Source organism: Narcine bancroftii, chromosome 13 (assembly GCF_036971445.1).
Source record: "Narcine bancroftii isolate sNarBan1 chromosome 13, sNarBan1.hap1, whole genome shotgun sequence".
Taxonomy (NCBI): Eukaryota; Metazoa; Chordata; class Chondrichthyes; order Torpediniformes; family Narcinidae; genus Narcine; species Narcine bancroftii.
In genome coordinates this window covers 78,352,386-78,368,581 of record NC_091481.1, presented here as the reverse complement: position 1 = coordinate 78,368,581, position 16,196 = coordinate 78,352,386, and the positions used below count along the sequence as shown (strand labels likewise).

General features: G+C 43.9%; 1 protein-coding gene across 3 annotated transcripts in view; it reads right to left on the bottom strand.

Annotated features, from left to right (window-relative positions):
* The window catches only part of LOC138748588 (serine/threonine-protein kinase PAK 4-like), a 129,682-nt gene that overhangs the window by 72,733 nt on the left and 40,753 nt on the right, over nucleotides 1-16,196 (bottom strand). The window lies entirely within an intron of this gene.

Here is a 16,196-nt window from a genome sequence, read left to right as displayed (position 1 = left end):
CGTTGCACAGGCATTAAAGCCACGAGAGGGGAGTTTTGTCCAGTTTGGTTCAGCCCCCCCCCCCCCGTTGCACAGGCATTAAAGCCACGAGAGGGGAGTTTTGTCCAGTTTGGTTCAGCCCCCCCCCCCCTCGTTGCACAGGCATTAAAGCCACGAGAGGGGAGTTTTGTCCAGCTTGGTTCAGCCCCCCCCCCTCGTTGCACAGGCATTAAAGCCACGAGAGGGGAGTTTTGTCCAGCTTGGTTCAGCCCCCCCCCCCCCCGTTGCACAGGCATTTAAGCCACGAGAGGGGAGTTTTGTCCAGTTTGGTTCAGCCCCCCCCCCCCCCTCGTTGCACAGGCATTAAAGCCACGAGAGGGGAGTTTTGTCCAGCTTAGTTCAGCCCCCCCCCCCCCCCCGTTGCACAGGCATTAAAGCCACGAGAGGGGAGTTTTGTCCAGTTTGGTTCAGCCCCCCCCCCCCCCCTCGTTGCACAGGCATTAAAGCCACGAGAGGGGAGTTTCGTCCAGCTTCGTTCAGTGTGTGTCCCCCTCCCCAGGGCCATTTTCCGAATTGATACAAAATACAGCCCCCCTCCTCTCCAACGAGGGAAATGACTCCCGAGTCTGTAGTTTAAACCCCCACCGAAGGGCTGCAGGAACTCAGCCGGACCCGAGTCTTTCTCGCGGCGAGACCGGCTGAGTCGCTCCAGCGTCTGGACCCCCGACTCACCAAACGATTTGGCCCGGCGAAGAGCAGGAGCTTGACTGGGAAGCAAAGCGGCCGAAAAATTGCTGGATAAACTCCGCGGGTCCCGCTAAAATGCAGTCGATGACCCCCCCCCTCCCCTTCTCGGGAGGGGGAGAGTAAGACGCAGGCGATTCAGCCCATCGAGGCTGCCCCGCCATGTTATCTCCAGCCTTCTCCCCATGGGCGCTGTCTATTTGAAGGCTGGCGCGTTGGAAAACGAGGACCACAGGGATACAGGAAATGACCCCTACAGAATCACTTGGAAAGGACTGTTTTGGGGGCCCAAACGGTGGCGAGGGAGGAGGTGCAAGTCACTGGAGTAGAAATCCGAAAATGCAATACTTTTCAAGAGGAATAAAGAGATTGTGACCAGAGTGTTAGATTTCATACTGCAGATAGATATGTTTTAAAGGAGATAAACTGTGGCAGGCTTTTTTTAGTGCAGGTCATACACATTTAAAAAGCCAGAGCTCTGCTCAAGCCAGAAAGTCCAGGCATCGAGTGCCTTTGCAAAAACTTTGAAGAGTGCCTATAAGGACTTCACAAGTAGCTGTTAATTGGACATCATGTAGGGCAATGAATTATTGTTTTGGAAAGCCACAGATGAACGAACTCAGAAGATTGGGTCCCGTGCCGCAGTCTGAGTGCAGTTTGCTGCTCTAAGAGGGTCATGTGGTTTTCTCTGACAGAGAGAGAATTCAGTTCGACAGTTCAGCAGCAGCTGGGACTGGAACAGGACAAGCTGCCAAGCTTGTGGAAAAGCCCATTTGGAAGACAAGTTAAAACTGCTTAGTTCAGCCTGGTCAAAACCCTTGTGGTCCATATAAGAGAGGACTGGCCGCATAATGTTTCACTTGAAATAAGGGAAACAAAAAGGAACTCTGTGGAGACCTGAAAGAAAGAGGTGATCATCTGGGAAATCCTAATGGGGCAAGTTTCTTCAGCAAGACACTGAAGTGGCTGATCGGAAGGAATCAGTTGTGGGTGTCCAACGAGCAACAAATCTCTCACTGAAAACCAACAAGAAACTTCCTGAGTGGTAACCATTTACTTTTCAAACACTAAAGCCTGGTGAAGTTCATAAACGTTAAATTCTGTGTACAGTATAAGAACTGCCTGCAACCTGTGAACTTGGAGGAGTGAGAAGTGAGATTGGACTGTGAATTAAAGAAATCTTCTGAATTTACACACACATTACACACATGTGCACTTAGAATTAGAAGGGGGTTAAGTTAATAGTAATGAGTTAAAATTTGATCCTGTTTTCGTGTTTAAAGATAATTAACTTTTGCTTAAGTAACCATTTGTCTTGGTGAATTTCTATTGCTGCTGGGTTTTGGGGTCCTTTGGGCTCACAACAAGATAAACAATTAAATTTTGAAAGTTTATTTATTAGCAAATACAGCATGTTTTAATGAACAAAAGCAGTGTAAAAAAAATGCTGCTATGCATCTGTGGAGATTGAGCATGCTCTCAAAATTAAAGCCCGCTAAATTTGAAAAATTTGAGTTTTTGAAAAGTCTGGATTCTTGCGTGGTCCAGATTTCTGGCATCTGGATTTTTGGACCTCGATTAGGGAAGCAATTGTTGGGAAGGGATGAGAAGAAGAGGGAGTCATGAAGGGGGTAATCTCTGAGGAAATTCGCTATCAAGTCCATGCTGATTGTCAAAACAATCCCCACACCCATTTCTCTTCATGTGACCAGATTCGGATTTCTTGTCAGAGTACATACATGACATCACATCCAACCCTGAGATTCTTTTTTCTGCCGGGCAGGCAGAATTACCACTCAAAAAAAGTGTACACAATGTACACATATAAACAAAGAAATGTAAACAAGCTGGCTGTGCAATACAGAGAGGAAATAAAATCAATAAAGTGCACAAATAAGAGTCCTTAAATGAGCCCCTGATTGAGTTTGTCGTTGAGGAATCTGATGGTGGAGGGGGAGCAGCTTTTCCTGAACCTGCTGGTGTGAGTCTCGTGGCACCTATATCTCATTCCTGATGGTAGCAGCAAGAACAGAGTGTGTGCTGGGGTGGGGGGGTGTGGATCCTTGACAATTGCTGCTGCTCTCCGATGGTGAGCATCTTCCCCTAGATGTTCTCGATGGTGGGGTGGGTTCTGCCTGTGATGTGCTGGGGTTTGTCCACTACCTTTTGCAGGGCTTTACGCTCAGGGGTATTGGTGTCCCCATACTAGACCGTGATGCAGCCGGTCAGCACACTTTCCACCACACACCTGTAGAAATTTGCCAAGGTTTTAGATTTCATACTGTGGATTCTGGAGAAACACAAGGCCTCTCTGCCTGAGTGGAATATTGTGTATTGTGGGTGGTCATGAATCCTCCATGTCTGAAACTTATTCAGAGGTCAATTCACCTGTCAATGTTGTAATCCAGCCATCCATTTGTGCCCTTGGCTCATTTAAATTACCAAGGGTCATTATTGCCTAGGCATCCAGATCAGAACTGCATATAACATCAACACATAGCACATTTTCTCTGTCAGTCTTGTGGTTCAAGCCCCAGACATTGCCAGGTCACTACTGTGGACATTGCTGGAAGGTGTGCCCTACACTTAAGCTGAGTTGTAATACTGTGATAGATGAGTACTTGCAGAGAGCGGCACCCCCAATGGTACAGGGAACTGGGAGTATGTGTGTGAAAGTCCCTGTCTGTACAGTGTGTGAGCGTATCGAGTATAGGCAGCCACTGATATCAGAGTCCAATCTGGGTCCGATGTGAATGTGTTTAGCATTTAGTTGTAATTGAGTACTGTTTGACCCATGTGTTCATTAAACTTACCTGTGATTGTAACACTTTTGTCCAGACTCGTCTCTCTGTGAATCCACTGAACCTGATACTCTTCCCAACACAATACATGCCAAACGTCTGTAAACTCTTGAGGAAGTAGAGTCACTGACAAGCTTTCTTCAGACCAATTCTCTCTCACGTACTTTAGTTACACCCTCCCTTTTTTGACCACCAATTACATACGCAGGAGGTAATTTACAACAGTCAGTTAACCTATTGACCAGCACACATTTGGTTTGCGGGAGAAAACCAGAGGGCTGGGAAAATTCCATGCAGTTACAAGGAGAATGTGCAAACTCCCCACGACACTGGAGGGCAGAGACACTTGTTGCTGACAACTACACAGCTGTGCTGCCCAAACACTGGCTCGGACTGAGTTCCATATTCAGCCACTATCTAGATAAAGAACATACAGAGAGCATAGAACAAGATTAGCTCAAGAGCATGGCCTATGCCCAGGTTGACTCCAAACATTAAGGCAAATTAAACAATCTCTTCTACCTGCAAATCCCTCCATTTCATATGTCCATCTGGAAGCCTCTTACACATAACTCTCCTATCTCCTTTCATGCACCTACCACTCCGTGTACAAAAACGTGCTCCTCATAATCTTCCACACCACCACCCCCCCCCCCCCCACCCCATGAGGAAGCGTACAGGAAGGAGAAAGATCAGTTAGTTAAGTGGTGTCACAACAATCTTGCACTTATTGGCAAAACCAAGGAGATGATTGTTTACTTCAGGAGGAACCCAGTCCCCATCGAGGATTTAGCAATGGAGAAGGTCAGGAACTTCAAATTCTTGACTGTCAACATCACTGAGGATCTGTCCTGGAGCCTCCATGTCAATGCAATCATGAAGAAGGCTCACCAGCAGTTATACTTTGTGAGGAGATTTGGTATGTCAAAAACCTCTACAAGTCTACCATGGAGAGCATTTTGGCTGGCTGTCTCACTTTCTGGTATGGTGGTGCCAATGCTCAGTACAAGAAAAAAAAAACACTTGAAAGGGTAATTAACTCGACCTGCTACATCACGGACAACATTCCATTTCTCAAATCTTTCATTGCAATTATCAGTGGCCATTAGACTTGAGGCCCAAGGTGTTTCACCTCCTCTCCAGTGAGACAAAAGCTGCCATTGTATTGCTTCCAGCCAGTTGATGGAAGAAATCAGCCTTTGCTCAGTGGCAACATTTGTGAATTGGATGGCTCTGGGCACAAGTTTGATTTTAGAGCTCAAACATCAGAGCTGGCATTACCAGTGGTCTACTGAGACACTGCTGTATTGTCAGAGAAGTTGAACTCTTGGGTAGATGTAAAAGATCAGATTACTTTGTTTTGGAGATGATGGCCAATATTTATCTCTGGTTGGTGGAATCTTCTTGTATTGCTATCAGGAAAGAGGTCTCGGTGCCACAAGACTCACATCGCCAGGTTCAGGAACAGCTGCTCCCCCTCCACCATCAGACTCCTCAACGACAACCTCAATCAGGGGCTCATTTAAGGACTCTGGTTCTTTATTTGTTTACATGTTTATGCTGTGTACATTTTTTTTGCTCTGCCTTGCACCCGCAGAAAGAAAAAAATCTCAGGGTTGTATGTATGTACTCTGACAATTAATCTGAAAATTAGATGTTGCTTTTCCTGCTTTACCACAGCAATTTTAATTTTAAAGTACTATACAGTCTGGAAAGTGTTCTGTGTTGAGTTGCATATAAGTGTCAGCCTCATTCAGAATAACTAGTAATGAAATAGTGTTTCACAGTCAGGTTGAAGCAGAGGAGAAGCCCCTCTAAATCTCTCAGAGTTAAATTTATACACTGAATCCTTCAAACGGATATCAGGTGTCTCAGATAGGAATTCCATCACTTACTCTAACTGAGAGAAGAAACAAAGAACCTTGCAGATAAGAACTGCAGAGGTTGTGCTAAAGCTTCAGCTTTTAGTCTTAAGCAAATCCAGAGTCAAACCTCTTGCACCACCCAAGCTTTAAATCAACACTTAACAGCAGGATATAAAATCCAAAAGCCTGAAAAAAAAACTATAGACCCTGTAAATTGGACCCATACATGTGGAACCCTGAGAGCACTTAATTAACCTTCAGTCACCACTGACTGCACAATCAGGTTATCATTTGCCTGACAGCAGAGTTATGCACCAGTGGCATAAATATTCATTTGCCCGCCTGCAGGCTGGTGGAAAAATCACCAAACAGAATGTGTTGAAGACCCCTTGCTCACTTGCACATCGCTGAAGATAAAAAGAAGGAAAAGACTCAAGAGAGTTGTGACGCTGGCCAGTGCCGTCATGGACATCAGTCTCCACTCCATCAAGGACATCTACAGGAGGCGGTGCCTCAAGAAAGCAGCCTCTATCCTCCTGGACCCTCACTACCCAGGCCATGACCTCCACACAGCTACCATCAGGAAGGAGGCACAGGAGCCTGAAGACGAACACCCAAAGGTACAAAAAGAGCTTCTTCCCCTCCACCATCAGATTTCTGAATGGACAATGAACCACAGCCACGACATAGCACAGAACAGGCCCTTCAGCCCTTCAAGGTTGTGCCAACCTATCACAAAAAACCACTAAACCCTTCCAACTTTGTAGCCAAACTTTCTGTTCTTTTGGATTAACTTATTTATTTTTAAAATGTAACTTTTAGGAATATTTGCACTTGTGACAACAAATTCTGATGAAAATTTCATCACCTTCTTCCCTGAATTTACATCGTCCAATAAAGGACACGGGGCCAGCCAGTGGAAGAGTTGAAGATCCCTCACTCAAATGTGAGTGAGTTAAAGTGGCTCAAACCTTTTGCTGGCTTGACCAGTGGCAGTGGATAGCAGACATTAGTGCAAGGGCACACACACGACCACACATCCCTTTGCTTTTCACCTACAGTAGGCATCCAGGGTGATTTCCCCATGATCCTTTATTGCCACTCAGCACCACCTCCTCCCCCTCAAAAAAAATCAACTGGCACAGTGCAGACCTTCACGAGGAATTGCTGGAGACTATCGTGGAACAAACAAGGTTGAAAGTTGTTTGCACAAGAAGCAAAATAAAGCATAATCATTTCAAGAGGCAAGTTTTGTCTACATTTAACTCCTAAGTTCCCGGACTAGGAACTAGAAACATAGAAAAATAGGTGCAGGAGGAGGCCATTTGGCCCTTCAAGCCTACACTGACATTCAATATGATCATGGCTGATCAGTACCCGGTTCCTGCCTTCTCATCAAACCTACTCTTAAATATTGACAAGGAACTGGCCTCAACTACTTCCTGTGGCAAAGAATTCCACAGATCCACCACCCTCTGAGAAAATAAATTTTTCCTCATCTCAGTCCTAAAAAACTTCCCCCTTATCCTTAAACTGTGACCCCTGGTTCTGGTTTTTCCCAGCATTGGAAACAACTTACCTGAGTCTAGTCTGTCTAACCCCTTAAGAATTTTATATGTTTCTATAAGATTCCCCCACCCCCAATCTTCTAAATTCCAGAGAATACAAGCCTAGTCTATCCAACCTTTCTTCATATGCAAGTCATTCCATCCCTGGTATCATTCTAGTGAACCTTCTCTGCACCCCCTCCATGGCGAGGATGTCCTTCCTCAGATAAGGTGACCAAAACTGCACGCAGTCCTCCAGATGTGGTCTCACCAAGGCCCTGTACAGCTGTAGCAGGATCTCCCTACTCCTGGACTCAAATCCTCTCGCTATGAACTTGCAGAGCAAACAATGAAAGCACACCAATGCAAGTATTTTCATGATACAAGATTACAGGAGGGAGATAAATCAGCTGGTTGAGTAGTGCACTTAACATTAATAAAACCAAGGGGCTGATTGTGCGCTTCAGGAGGAAATTAGGAGAACATGAATCAGTCCTCATCAAGGGGTCAGTAGTGGAGAGGATCAAGAACTTCAAATTCATGGGTGTCAACATCTCTGAGGATCTGTCCTGGAGCCTCCGTGTCAATCCAATCAGGAAGAAGGCTCGCCAGCGGCTAGACTTTGTGAGGAGATTCGGTATGTAGTCGAAGACTCTTGAAAACTTCTGCAGTGTACCATGGAGAGCATTCTGGCTCGCTGCATCACTGTCTGGAGCCATGGAAAAGAACAAAACTCCACCAGTCTTCACTCTATTGAGGATATTTACAAGAGGTGATGTCTTCAGAAAGCAGCCTCTATCCTCAAGGACCTTTATCCCCAAGGAGCCCCATCACCTAGGCCATGCTCTCTTCACTCTGCTACCATTGGGAAGAAGGTACAGGAGCCTGAAGGCCTCAGCAGCAACAAGGATAGCTTCTTCTCCACTGCCTGAATGAACAATGAACCACAGATACTGCCTTACTTCAAATTTTTCTTGTACTATTTTATAAATGTTTACCCTGTGAGGCTGTCATAATAAAACAATGAATTTTCGTGACATGTTCATGACAATAAAGCCTAAATTGCCCAGCGCCACTTACATCCTGAGAAAGAGAAGCAAAAGGCAGCCTCCCGCCCCCCCCCCCACACCCCCAGAGACACTGAATGTCCATGGCTTCGCCTGCAGCCACACTGTCTTCAGTCAAAACCGTTACCAACCCGAGCTCTAGATGTGCGTCTCCGACACCTCGATAGCCTCTCGCATCCCTGGTTCCCCTTCAGCCAGTCTCCAGCAGTCCACAGCGTGTCCCCCGACCGCAATAGCTAGCAACTCGCAGCCTTCTCGCCTCGAGTCACCCAATAGCTGCCTGTGTATTCTTCAGCCTCAGAGCCTCTCACTGGTCCGCTGTTGTGGTCACCGTCCTTTAGGGTTGTCTCCTCTAATTCTCCTTCTCAACTTGTATTTTAAAATACAAGTAACTTTTAAGTGCCACCCACTTTAAAATTAGATTCTAGTAACTATTCACTTGGTAGTTCTGGAGCTATAACTGGCTTTTGTAATTTGGAGGGACCAGATTAAAGATAGTTGAAGGCAGCCCAGTCAACCATGAGGCTCCTGGGCGTTGGTCTATTGGAACCAAAGCAGCAGGACAATTAGTGAGCTGATGCTTTTTTGAAAAAAAAGGGGATGAACTTTTCACACAAGGAATTTATTACTTTCACTCCGCAGGAAAGCTGCTCGTGCAGACGTGCCTAAATTCAAAAGTTCCATCCCCACAGAGGACATTCAGAAGTTCGAAAGCATTTCCATTTACTCACCAGAACAAGTAGTCACAGGTGTACGTTACATTTTTATTGCATTTAAACGGAGGGCAGCAGTGCCACAGCCACTAGAACATAGCTTCTGAAAAGCTGGCAGTGTCTGTGTGGAGTTTGCTTGTTCTCCCTGGGACTGCACGGGTTTCCTCCCACGTTATCGCCAGAACAGGATTAGAGAGTATTAGCTAATACAGCCAACGTTCTGGTGATAATGTTGGAGCTTGGATGGCAGTGGTTAGAGCCACGCTGTTTCAGCACCTGTTCAAATTCGATGCTGACCGTAAGGAGTTTGTATGTTCTCCCTGTGTCTGCATGGGTTTAAGAACATAAAATTGAGGAGCAGGCGTAGGCCATCGGCTCTTTGAGCCTGCTCCACCGTTCACTAAGATCATGGCTGATCTGATAATTGACTCAACTCCACTGACCTGCCTTTTCCCCATATCCCTTAATTCCTTTTTTATGTAAAAATCTATCTAACTCGACTTTCAATATGTTTAATGAAGTCGCCTCAACCACATCCCTGGGTGGAGAATTCTATTGATTCACTACTCTCTGGAGAAAAAAAGTTTTTCCTTATCTCTGACTTAAATCTACTCACCTGAATCTTGAGGCTGTGTCCCCTAGTTCTGGTCTCACCTACCAATTTTCCTTTCATAATTTTAGATGTTTCTATTAGATCTCCTTCAATTCTTCTGAATTTGAGTGAGTGTACTCCCAGGCAATTTAGTCTCTCCTCGTAGGTCAACCACCCCTCATCTTCGGGTTCAACCTGGTGAACCTCCAAGGCCAGTATATCCTTCCTCAAGTATGGAGACCAGAACTGCACGCAGGACTCCAGGTGCGGCCTCACCAGTACCTTGTACAGTTGCAGCGTGACCTCCCTGCTCTTGAATCCAATTCCTCTGCCGATGAAGGCCAATATTCCTTTTGCCTTCTTAACAACCTGTTGTTCCTGCAACCCATCTTTTTGCGATTCATGCACAAGCCCTCCCAAGTCCCTCTGCACTACAGCATCCTGCAATTTTTCGCCATTTAAAATAATAATCTGCTCTTTTAGTTTTCCTACCAAAGTGGATGACCTCGCATTGACTAACATTGAACTCTGGGTGCGCTGGTTTCCTCTTACCACTGAAAAGATACTGGGGGGTTCAAGGTCAATTGGGTGTAAAGGGTCTGTTAATGTGCTGTATGTCTAAATTTTAAAAATAAAAAAAATCAAACGGTTTATCACAGAAACAAACATCTGTGGCCAACATGATGTCCAAATCACACTAAAATCTGCTGCTGCACTATGGATATCCCTCCCCACTAAAGGCATTTCTTAAATGCCACTAAAGTGTCTGATTCCATCACTCAGTATAAACATATTTGCCCCACACATCCCCCTTAAACTCCACCCCACCCTCCCATCACCTCACATTAACGCACACCCTCTGGTGTGATGCTTTTAGCATGGGAAAAGAATCTGCCTGTCAACCCTGACAATGAACTTCTATCGGATCGCCCCTTAATCTCCGATGTTGCAGAGGGAAAAAAACCCCAAGATTATTCAACATTTCCCCGTAAGTACATTTCTAAACCAGGCAATATCCTGGTTAACCTCAGCGGCGCCCCACACTAGAGCCTCCGCATCGTTCCTGTAATGGGGTGACTAGAATTCGAAGCGCAGCTTTACCCACCTACTTTTTCATTCATATCATTTATATTACAAACGCAGGTCCAACACCGATCCTTGCTGAACACCATAGGTCAAGGGCAGTGTCCCTCTAATCTGTGCGAGCGTGCACACATGCACAGGAAGCACTGACGACCTCCAGACAGAATAACACCCTGCCTTCACTACCCTGCCTTCTCTGGGCCAGCCCATCCCATGTCAAAACTATAAATTAACTGTGGCTCCTAACCAGAGGCTTTTTTTTTTCTTTTTTTTTTCTTTTCTTTTTTTGTTGCTCCTAACCAGAGGCTTCACTAACTTGGATTGTCCTCTCTAGAGCTTTGGAGGCTGAGGGAAAACCTGAATAGTATGCTAGTATGCATAGGGTAGTCAAGAGAAATGTGGAGAGGAAAATACGATTCATGTAGGATGTCCAATGATTAGCATTGACTCGGTGATCTCTCATGGAAACAGATCGCAGGTGTGAGGGAAGGGAATACTGCAATTTGTTTAGCACCAGCCATTACATGGCTACCAATATTGGAAGTTGATGACTCGAGTATGACTGACTAGAAGAAACTTGGTAACTGGAGGACAGAGATTAAATATAAAGAAGAAAAGAACTTGGGGAGAGATGAGAAGGGGAAAAAAAATCTTGATGAGGTTATTAAAGGTTGCACCTTAAACAAGAATAACATTCTGAAGCAAGTACATTACATTTTCAAAGGAGAAAAAAGTTACAGGACTTTTAGGAAAGAATGGGATAAAGAGACTGACTGGATTGATGTTCAAAGAGCTAGAATGCACAAGATGGACCAAATGGCCATCTTGTCTACAATATTACATGGGAATTCAGTGGCAAAATTACATTTTCCCAGTAGAATGCTGCGCTGTTATAGTTAAGCGATAACACCTTATTCCCAATCAAAAGTACCCTTTGTGTAGAAATCTCTTCAAAGGCATTTAACTGTGACACTCTCCAGTGTTTACATTTTTCTGCTGTACGTTGTTCAACTGCAGTAGCTCCATTTATTTTTGAACAAGGCCATTCTTATTTACTTGTCAATTGCTAATATTAGATTTATAGACCAGACTTCATTCCAGTTTGGTAAACAATCCGGAATAAAATTTCTTAAAGAATTCATGATAAATTTCAAAACCCAATTTATTTTTTAGATGGCCACAACATATGTGGTTGCACAATTGTTTTTAAAAAACCTAGACCTGTGCCTCTCCCACTTCAATCTAATTTATTCACAGAGTATAACAACTAAAAAGTTTAGTGACAGCATATGGAAATGAAGAACAAACAGAGTTTAAATGTTCATTTATTAGTGTTCAGCTGTTCAGAAAAATACAAGACAAACAGGTATAGCTTGGAAAAAATGAGTGTATTTTTTGCTGTACGGGTTTAGATTTCAGATTTATTGTAAATGACATCACGTACAACCCGGAGATTCCTTTTTCCTGGAGGTGCAGCAGAATTATCACTAATTATTAGTGAAAAAAATAAACTGTAGACAGTGTGAATGTGCAAACAAATAAAAGAACTGTAAACAGATATTGAACAGAAACAAACTGTGCAATTCAGAGAGAACAAAAAAAATCAATAAAGTGCACAAGTATGAGTCCCTGATTGAGTTTGCCGTAGAGCAGTCTGATGGTGGAGGGGGAAGCCGCTGTTCCTGAACCTGGTGGTACGAGTCTTGTGGCCCCTAGAGCTCGTTCCCGACGGCAGCAGCGAGAACAGAGCACGCGCGTGCTGAGTGGTGTGGGTTTTTAATGATTGCTGCTGCCCTCTGATGGCAGCCTCCCCTGCAGATGTTCTCGATGTTGGGGAGGGTTTTGCTATGATGTCCTGGGCTGTGCCCATGACCTTTTGGAGGGCTTTAAGCTCAGGGGCATTGGTGTTCCCATGCCAGACCATGATGCAGCTGGTCAGCACATTTTCCACCACTCCTCTGTAGAAATTTGCCAGTTTAAAATGATTTGCTCCACTCAGTGATTTCTAACTTTTTTTTCCCCCACTCACATACCAACTTAAGTAATCCCTTACTAACCACAGAGCATGTATGGCATAGTGCAGCTAATGGCCCATTGGCTGTATCTGGCCCACAACTCAATGCTCAGCAATTAGCTACACGTTTTTTTTTTTATAAACTCCGCCAACATTGGCAGCTTGCGCAAAATCTGTTGGTTCAGCTACTGTAGTGCAGTGCAATGTGGGACAAACGAGTGCTGCCTGGTGGGCAGTGGTATCTGATTTTGAACAGGCAACCGTTGAGTTTGGAATGTGCGGATTTGGCTCGTAGGTAACAGTTGCTGACATCATCGAGACCGGGCCGGCGACACCAGCAGGCAAACGAGTGAAGCTGGTGTCCAGATCCCTCAGGCTGATGGCCAATGTTTACTGGCGGGCGCAATCAGTGTTTCCCCAGGTCAGCAGGCCACCACCGATCGGTGCCGTAGGAAATCATTCTGGGATGAGGAGTTTAACTCGACCGCAGGTCTTCTGCTGGACCTTCAGGTATCTATTGCGCAGAAAAGTTAAAAAAAAACTTGCTCTCTTAGCATTGTGTTTGCAGTCGATAAACTTCTCCCATCAATTCTTATTGACCTAGGCCTGATTCTTGTTCAAGGAGCCGAGAGTCTTTTCACAGGTGTCAATTGTTACAAATTTCTAGCAGCCATACTGAGGTTCTGGTCGGGTGGCCCGTTTCGTGGTGGTCGCTCACTAGTGTGAAAATGTATAAAAATACTTACGTTAAAAATTACCCGAGTCTGTTGTGGTCACAAAAACATGCAAGTGACTTCAAGCTGTTTGCAACTCCATTGAGTGTGGATGTGGAAACTGCGCCAGAAAATTTTCAGACGGAACTTATTGAGATACAGTGCAGCGATCAGTTGAAATCCAAATTTAATGCAGATGATGTGTCTTTAATCAACTTCTACAAAAAGATATCTTCTTCCATATGGGAACGATAAAAACTTGATGGAGCACGCAAAACAAAAAATGGCCTCACTATTGGGTAGTACATACATGCACAACTGTTCTCAGAAATGAAGTACACCATGAACCACTCGAGAACAAATATGGCCGATGTCCATTTAGATGAGGTCTTGCTATCCACATCAACAACTATGTCCCCCAATATCGAAATCCTTTCAAACAATAAACAAAATCAAGTTTCCCACTGATTGAGCTGCTGTCTGTTTTAGGGTTTGTTATTTTGCTTTCATTGTTACAATTTTTGTTTTCCTTTTTGAATTTTATGTTTTTTTGTGTCATTCTGATTTTTAGTGCATTTCCAGATCTGAAGATGCCTTCCCTGAACTGAAATATATCACTGTAGTTTTTTTTTGGAAGGAATACTGTTGATCTCGTTGCTTGAACCTTTACTGTGGATTATTTTTTTCGATAAATTATCTTCAGTTACTGTACATTGTACATTATGGACTTCAAGCAAGACCATCGAAAACAAATTACTTAAGTCTGCGTTTCAGTATTTATTTCACTTAGAGTAGCATCAGGGCGGCCCGCCGTTCAACCGCTGACATACCATCCGGCCCTTGCATGGTAAAAGGTTGCCCGCCCCTGGCATAGGGGTTCTATGGTTAGTAAGAGATTATTTTAGGTGGTATGTGAGTGGGAATAAAAGGTTGACTTAAATGAATGACTGTTTTACTCATGAAGACTGTACAACCCTTGTGCAATCTCTACCAACTGAATGAAAACAAACTCACTGTTCCATGGCGTCTTTTATACTCCCCGAGTGCTTCAAAGATACTAAATTCCTTTTCTCAGTCAAAAAGTGATCAATCAAATAAGGCAGAAAAATGTGTACAAAAAAAGAGACTTTTAAATGTTACAAAACCATCAGTTAATCCACTTGGGCAGACAAGGAATAAATGTTAGGCCAGGGCAGCTGAATCACTTGCTCATCAATAATGCCATCTGATCTTTATATTTATTTTAAACAGTCATTGGTTTTCCCATCTCATTTCTGATAATGCAAGACCATCTCAGTATCACAATGAGCTCGGTGGTCAAGCATTCGAGTGAATTTTTGAGTTCAATGCCTGCGACTCAGAAGGAGAACATCTCCATTAAGCTGAAAGTAACAGCTTGAAATAGTTCAGGAGGACCTGCAGTGTGTGAGCAAAGGCTTAATGGGAAGGTAGTCATCTCTCAACGCACCAGTTACACAAGCACATTAACTCATCCGTCATCATCTTGATACTTTGTAGTACAGTGAATGGTTCACATTTGGCAATGCACTATGTACTGGAGTCAGAGTTGTAGAGATCTATTATACCTTGAAGTGGGACAAGGCCCAAATACTCACGCAGGCTACAATGTCAGATATGCAAATTTTCCAGCTGATTAAGACACTCTTACAATGTCTAACTAAAACACCACCATTAAGAATAAACGATTTAATAAAGAGTGCAAAATGTAAAGTTATTTGAAAAAAAAATCAGTATTGTAATCCTTAACTTTAATCAGATAATTCCTGCAATTTACAAAATTTAAATTCGAACCCAGGTCGCTGGGGCTGCTGTGCTAACCATGCTACCATCATAATTACTCCCCACCCCCAAGTTTAAAGATAAAGCCTTACCAATATACTTAATACTAATCAGGGACAGGGAGAAACTTTGGGAGAATCGGAAGCAGCGGCAAGCGGCATCAGCCAGCTGTTCACCCTGGACGGTCCCATCTTCACCCAGGAGGTTGTGCGTTGCTTTGGAGAACATTTACGATTTTAAACTTTTATTTAAATTGTTATTTATTTTAATTGTATTTATTTACTAATTTCTACTTTTTTTTTGCCGATTGCTTGAAATCGGGATAGAATTGGCACTTTTTTTTTGCCGATTGCTTGAAATCGGGATAGAATTGGGGATTATACTGTAAATCACTGAAGACCATTTCAGCCAAGTTTAAGTTAGAAGCAAACGATGATACGGCAAATCCGCAGAAACTATTTTGCTCAAGTCGGGTGGTTCAAGCTTCAACAACACAAAATGTGGAGAGAGCAGATAAGTGCATGCACCTTCATTCACAAGAGATCCAAAAGCCTCTGAGGTGCTGCACAAAGAACTGGCAGTTCCCTCCTATCTCTCAACCAACAGACTGATGAGCAGCTCAGTCATATGCAGGACGCTGCTCATTGCACTTTGGCTGAATCATTCGTTTATATAAACCATGGCTTAATTTCAAAAATAATTAGCCATGGAGTGCTTTCGTGACCCCACGAGAACATGATTGCGAACACAGCCTCTTCCTTTCACCACACCCCACAGATGCCTTTCTGCCTGACCAGTAGGCTGACATCGAGTACATTTCTTTCTGATGTTGTGTTCCACATTGATGTAACAGGCTGAGGAAATCAGTAACAGAACAAAGCGAGGATCTTTTAACATTCCACCAAAAACATATTAGGGGATTTAATGTATGAGAAATCCTTGTAAATACATCAGGCAAGTCCAAAACAGTAGGTTTGCCCTAAACACAGGAATTAATTACCCCACTACCAAAGATTGCATAAATAATTATGCCCACAGTCACCAACATTCAAATGGAATGTTGTCCAACCAATACCCACGGCAATTAACATTGAATGTTCTTGGCATAATAGCCAGCAAGGAAAAGTCTGAATAAAAATACTTCCATCAATCTATTATTTTAACCTATGCTATTAAGACACATTCTGCACATTTCACCAGATGAATAAATGGTTGAGGGCTACATGAATGAACTCCACTTGCACAGTTAGCGCAACGCTGTAACAGCGCCAGAGAATG